Source organism: Corvus brachyrhynchos, unplaced genomic scaffold (genome assembly GCF_000691975.1).
Source record: "Corvus brachyrhynchos isolate BGI_N302 unplaced genomic scaffold, ASM69197v1 scaffold220, whole genome shotgun sequence".
Taxonomy (NCBI): domain Eukaryota; kingdom Metazoa; phylum Chordata; class Aves; order Passeriformes; family Corvidae; genus Corvus; species Corvus brachyrhynchos.
Window position 1 is genome coordinate 2,949,373 of NW_008236209.1, and position 6,842 is coordinate 2,956,214.

The following is a 6,842-nucleotide window of genomic DNA, read 5'->3' on the forward strand; positions in this document are numbered from 1 at the left end:
CTTTGGTAGGAATTTAGTAACTAAATAGTCAAATTGAAAGAATAATACAGTTGTTTTTGGGAACAGATCTTTCTGCTGTATATCTCTGTAGGATGTAACTCATTAAAATATTGTTTGTTTTCCATCACTGTTCCCTTTGTAGCAGAGTGAATCCTCTCTGCATGTGAATTGTAAACCTTGCTTGATGCTGACTGCCCCTGTTTTGTACTTTAAGTGAATATTGTCATTGCAGTTCCTGTAGCATTGCATGAATCTTAGGAGATGGTGAAAAGAACAGTATTCATATTGATTCTTGTGGCACTCCTGTACTTGCTGTACTCCTTCTAAACTATTCCCACTTGCAAGTCTCCTTTGATTTGAAATCTGCTTTTATTAATCTACTCTAGTAACTCACATATTTTTAAGGTAACTTTGTAGATTTACTCTTTATAATAGGCTGCCTCTAAAGCTCTGCAAAAGTGTAGATAAACTGTATTACTTCTCTACCATCTTTCTTATAAAGTGTTTCTTTTTCCTTGAGTTTCCAAAGTGTCTGTTAATATCCTTTATTAATGACTGAGGCAACTGAATGATTTGAGAGGAGAGCTTATTGTATTCTAACAACCTGTAAAGGTAGGGAAACCACAGGGAGGACTGGGGAAGAGCTTCGTTTGAGGAACTGGACTTCAGCTAGGACAATTCTCCTGCTCAGAGGTTGGTTTGTGTGAAGACAGGAATTGCCTGTTAACTGAACAAGCCTGTGCATGAAAAGAATCTCTCTGGGAACCACAGAATTTAAATGCTCTTTTGTTGCCTGTTTCGATGCTTGTGCTTTCAGGATGGGCTTTGTTAGTCACCACCTTCTCTACTGATAGGACAAATAAACTCAGTCCATAATGGATACTTTGTGCTTTCCTTCGTTTATAACCTCTTTTGGTACCCAGATATCCTCAACAGCCTTTACAACTGACCTGTTCTTGTCTTACAACAGCTTGCTTTGAAATGGTCATCATAGATTCACACACTTTTTCTCCATAATGAGTTAACTGATTTGCATATCTAATGATATTGTAACAGGATACACACCTGTGCTACTTGATGTCATTCTCATTCCATGCTGTAGAAAAATACTTAACGGAAAATACTGCAGGAAAGCTAATACTGAAAGTAGGTGCAAGCAGTAGAATGCCTAGTCAGCTGCAGTTGGAACTGTATAATTTGAAAATATCATTTCTGTTTAAAACTTCAGACTGCTCTGCCTTCTCAGTGATTACTTGGGCTAAATCCTAATTTGAGATCTTATCAGTGGTGAGTGAGTCATGCTTTCCTCTGTCCCTTGGCTCATGATGATGAGTGTGTTAAAGATCCTTTGCAGGATAAATTATAATGCCTGGAATTTGTTTTCCTGTCCAGTTATGTAATTTATATTAGTTTTCTGATTGATCAAGTGTCTGCTCTTAAAAGTATGCTAAAAGTTTCCTTATGCTCCTTTTGAACCCTACCAAAGAGCTCTAAGTTAAAATCCTGGTAATGGAAACAGATACAGACTTAAACTGAAACAGATGTGGTGTGAGAGCCAGTGAAACAGGGAACAGTCACTGCTCCCTGTTCACTTTTTGTTAAATAGTGCCCTGGAGGCTGCAGCATTGGCTGGTTTGTGTCAGGCCATGGCTGCTCTAATGAGCCTTAATTGCCCTGACCAGAATAACCTGGGGCCTGTTGTCTGGGGCCCTTGCCTGTGCTGTGCCACAGAAATACCTGAACCCAACACATCTCCTGCTGTCCTGGCTTATGGACTGTTTCTCCTGGAAGAACCTTGGAGCTCTTGTAGGTTCCTTGTCAGCAGGCTCACCTCTGGTCCAGTCTCCAGCAGGAAGGTGGAATTTGTGCATTGCTTGGGCCCAGTCCTGTCTCTGGCCTTGCCTTGTCCTGCTTCTGACTTGTCTGCCTGGACCTTGCCTTGTCTGGACCCTGTGAAAGGTGTCCCTCTCCCAGCTGGGTCCTGTTTCATCCTGTGGGTCTGTGTCCCCTGTTTGGTGAGGCTGCGCTTGCCTAGTGTATTTTTACAATTGGAGAAGCCCATCTTCTTGCTCTTCAAACTGGAAGAGTGTAGGTTTAGGTTAAATATTGTGAATAAAGCCTTCTCTTCCAGGATGGGGAGGCCCTGGCACAGGGTGCCCAGAGCAGCTGTGGCTGCCCCTGGATCCCTGGAGGTGTCCAAGGCCAGGCTGGACGGGGCTTGGAGCAGCCTGGGATAGTGGAAAGTGTCCTGGCCTGTGGCAGGGGGTAGAATCAGATAGTCTTGAAGGCCCTTTCCAAACCATGCCATTCTATGATTCCCTGGCAATCTATTTGTAGCATCGTGTTTGCAATCTTTGAAATGTTTCTTCAAAAATATTGTGAAAGTTCTGCCATCATTCAAAAGCTTGTGTTGTACAGATTAGGAACTTTGTGGGGAAAAAAAAGCTAAAAAAAAAATCCACTTTGTATTTGAAGGAGAAACTTTTCCTGCCAGGGGAGTTCCCACATCAGCAATACTGGAGAGATGTAATGGGCAAAGCACATGAAATCTGATTAAGGAATGTTTCCCTTAAAGGTAATCTTACAAGCATAAGCAAAATTGACAGTTGCTGTCTGTAATCTGGAACTTCTCTAGATTTCATTTGATTTCTCAAAACCTGTGAATTTTGAATAAAGAGAATCTGTGGTTCACATAATATGTTTAGAGACTTGAAATGCCTAGACAAAAAAGCAAGAAGGGAGAAGGGAAGAAAATCAATCATAATGATATTTCTGTGTGCAAGAGTACCATGATCAGGTGAAAAATTCTAGCATGGGATGAGGATCTTCTCTCTATCCCTTTTGGACTATATTTAGGATAAAGAATTTGCTTTTGAACAACTTAGTGTGATGAGAGAGTGTATTTATTCTTAAATTCAATAAGAATTTAAGAAATTAAATGGAAATAAATACTAAGCTGGAAAATCTAACTAATTTTCAGTGAAGGAACTCTATTTTAATGGGTTCCTTAATGTGAAATTAAACCAACCTTAAAACTTCTGAGCAATGGGAGTCATTTTGTAGAAGATGACCCACAGAGCTGTTTGATATCTGAGCTGTTTTGCAGCATTTTTGTGTATTTGTATCTTGTATTTGTCCTGTGCTCTTCTGTTGCTGCCTAGAGCAGCTCAGAGCCCCCTGCTCATCCTGCAGGGTGAGCGAAGCAGAGGTGTCAGTCTAGCAGTGCTGCTGTGCCAAAGGAATGGGGGAAAAGGGATATTTCTTGTGCTGTTTCTGAGGTACAAAGTAGCTTAAAGTGGTGTGACAGGAGACAAGAACAAGCTTTTGAAAGCCCTGAAGCAACTGAATGTTTTGTAACAGCAAGGTGGTTGGTTAAAACCCACTGTTCTGTGGAGGATGTGTGAGCTGATACAGCTTTTCTCCAGAAGTGTGTTTTTATTCTGCTTTTAGGGCAGAATCCTTTTATTTGAGTAGTTGGATCTCTGCACAGGAAGAAACAGTGCCCAGTATGAGAAAGGTAATGGAATTAAAACCTGAAAAAAATGGGCCAGAATGGAAATTCAGTATGTAATGAGTGCAAGACAGGTAGATGTAGATTTGTATTCCTTTCTTGCCTTCATTTTATTCACTCAAACTCCAATAAAACAATTCAGTGCTATCTTCTGAGTTTCTTGCCACAGAAGATGAGGTGGAGCAAGACTCCAAATGGGCAGTGTGGCCATCCTTTGAGGTTTCAGTCACATGTGCATCCCTTCTTTCACACACACACTGTGTCTCATCCTTTGTTTCCCTATCACAAAGATAACTATGGGGGCTCTTGGCAGGTGTTCAGCAGTTAGGGAAAAATTGGGGAAGATTAGGGTTTAAACAAAGAGTGTTTAGATGATTAGGCTACAGCAGAATATTTTAGACAGCGCACACACAACAGGGTGCTGCTACAAAGACTGGTACAGTATCGAACTAAGTAACTTTAAAAGGAACAAGATGACTTAAATAGGGATTATTTCTTTTTTAGCTAGCTGTTAGGGGTTTTTGTGTAAAACTACTTGGTACTTCAGAGTGCCAAGTAAATCTGCATAGCAGAATGTTTGGTGAATCTCAAAATAATTTTGGCTGTTTTCAGAATTACTTTGCAATTACACAGGAAGTAAGCACTATGTCATTGTATATTTCCAGCCTGTTTGCAGTGGATTTTATTTTAGTTTTAAGAGGAAGGCAGGGTGATTCTAAACTGGTAGTCATGACGTTTATATACTTTCTAAAAATTGGTAATGGAATATGTTCTTCATAAGAATTTTTCTGTTTTAGTGCTATGACATGACAAGACCAAATTAAATGTGGAATACTTTTTGGTGTGTAGCCTGAAATCCATTTAATTTCATTTTAATGGAATCATCTATGTTGCCATATGGAATCAATCATTTATACTGCGTTCTCTGGGTACTTTCTGGTTCTGTTAAGTCCGGCTGCCTTCTGCACAGAGTTGGGTTGATGAGCAGTGTGTTCATGTTCCCTGAAGTAGGCAAAGTATCAAATGTAATCTATTCTCACATCAATTTGGTTGAGTTAAAAATCTTACCTGGAGAGCAGCATCCCTTAGTGGGATGTGAAGGGCCACCAGTTGACTTTGTGAATCAGTGACATATAGAAAGCAAAATTTAAGAAAAAAAAAAATTGTTTTGCTTTACAAAAAACAACAACAAAGGGACCCCCCCCACTATTAAATTTCTGATCATTTAAGTCAAAAAAGCAAACACTTAATGTTACAGGCTGATTTTCAACATAACCAAAGGAAGTGTTTATTGCTACAGCTTTATTGGATTTCTGTTTTGACATTACTACCTGCTGACCCTCATTTTTATACCAAAGAAACATAGATTTAGAGGAAACATAAAGATTTTAGTCATAGGCTTGGGATTTCAGTTGTAGGCTTGGGCCCAGTGAGGGTTAATCAAAATCGTTAAGAGAGCTGGACCTGAAATAGAGTTTTAGATGTTAGTAACTGATTACCAAATAACTGATGATCTGTCATTTGCATGTTTGTTTACCTGTGCTTAGAATAATGAGCAGAAACATTGATAAGCTGGTGTATAGAATAAAGACAATTACCAATTTCCTCCCTTTGTGGGATCCCATCCAAAAGTCGTGCAAGAAGAAACTGAGAGGTCACTAAAGTAATTAGAATTGTTAAAACTCAGAAAAGCATAAAGGTCAGAGTGAGGAAGATGAGTTACTTCATCTTCCTTAGGACCACTGACCCAATTCAAGACCACCGACTCCATTCAGATCACACGCTACGCATGCTTAATGACATGTAAGCTCATTTCCATACGAAGCGGAGAATGGGAGGTGTCAACACTATGAATATGCATTTTGTATTTTGGATATTCATAATATGTGGAAATAAAAGGTATCATGTTTGCCTGGATCGGGCCCTGTGTCTTAGGGAGCCATCCCACGCAGAGCCTGGTGCCAAATAAAACATACACTAACTCGAAACTGTTAAGAGTTTTTGTCCGTCTCAGTTGGATATCGATATTCATATTTTGGTAAATCACCAGCAATGTAAACTTTTAATCAAGGCTGTGCTCAGGACAAACATGAGCTCCAGTCACCAGGAGCATGACTGGGTTCCTGTAGGGAGAGTAGCAGACAGGGGCTGTATTGGTTACATGTGTTGTATATTCCATGTAATGAGTGTGCATTTGAGAAGTGCCATATTCATGGTGCAGGGAAGTATCTGACTCTTTTTGAGGATTTCTTAGCTTTATTCTCCCTTGCTGCTGTACAGTTGTGTGTAATATTCTCCATATAAATGGTCTGTTTGTGATACTGCAGATGCCATGTGCGCTTCTATAGATTGGCCTCCTCCTTAGAGCTTAAAATTACCGAAAAATCATCTTGTGTTTATTTTGATTCTTCCACCTATTGGTTTGCTCTGCTCTTAAGCTCTTAGTTGAGAAGAGTTTGTGTATAGTCTCTGCAGGTTTATGTTCCCTGATCTATTTAGATGTTGGCTAAATCTCTTAGGTTCTTCAGTCCCCTTTTTGAGCCCAAAGGATTCCAGTGTATCACTCATGTTTAACAGAAAATTCAAGTATCTAAGAGCAGTTTTAAAAAACTAGGTGAAGTATGTGCTGCAGTGCTAGTCCACAGAAGTAACAAGATTCCTTCATTTGGGAACTGACTATGATTTAGGCAACTCTGGCTGATGATGTAAATGGGATTACTTAATAAGTCATTTGTATATCTGTCTGAAAACAATTTACAGAACTGGTTGGCCAAATCTGAGACAGAGTGAGGGGTTGTGCTTTTCTTCATCTGCAAGGAAGGTCAGTTCTGGGGAAGTAAGAGTGCAGGCAGAGTCTGCATAAGGAAGAACCCTTAGTGCTTTACTGACTCTGTCCAAGCCCAGTGATCCTACTGAGAGATTAAGACAAAATTTAATGTCTTCAGTGCACTACAGACAAGATCTGAGGTATAGCATATACCTGGTATTTTATCTTTGTATGATAAGAGAAATTAGAGCATGTGTGTGGTTGGTTGAAATTCTAGACCAGAATATGTTTAAGCATGTATGAGGCCCAAGGACTGCCACACCTGAGATCCTGTGTGCTCATTACGTTTTCACAGTAGTTTAAAATGTAGTCCTTGTCCCAAAAAGGTGCCAAGAATGTGCTTTGTTTGTCAGTGGAAGAGAGAGCACCACAGTCCTTTTGGGAAAAGTGTAGGATTAGAGCCAAGGGGGCTATTAGTGGACTAAGAGGCAAAACCAACATTACAAACTCTTCTGACTTTTTTTTTTGAATTATAGCACACCTAATAGCTGCTGGATTGCAGCT

General features: G+C 39.9%; 1 long non-coding RNA gene across 1 annotated transcript; it reads left to right on the forward strand.

The window, feature by feature from the left end:
* Positions 1 to 226: 226 nt before the first annotated feature.
* Positions 227 to 5,551, forward strand: LOC108448537. The gene is made up of 3 exons (XR_001864436.1): positions 227 to 237; positions 694 to 697; positions 4,870 to 5,551. It is a non-coding gene; the product is annotated as an uncharacterized LOC108448537 (long non-coding RNA).
* Positions 5,552 to 6,842: the final 1,291 nt, after the last annotated feature.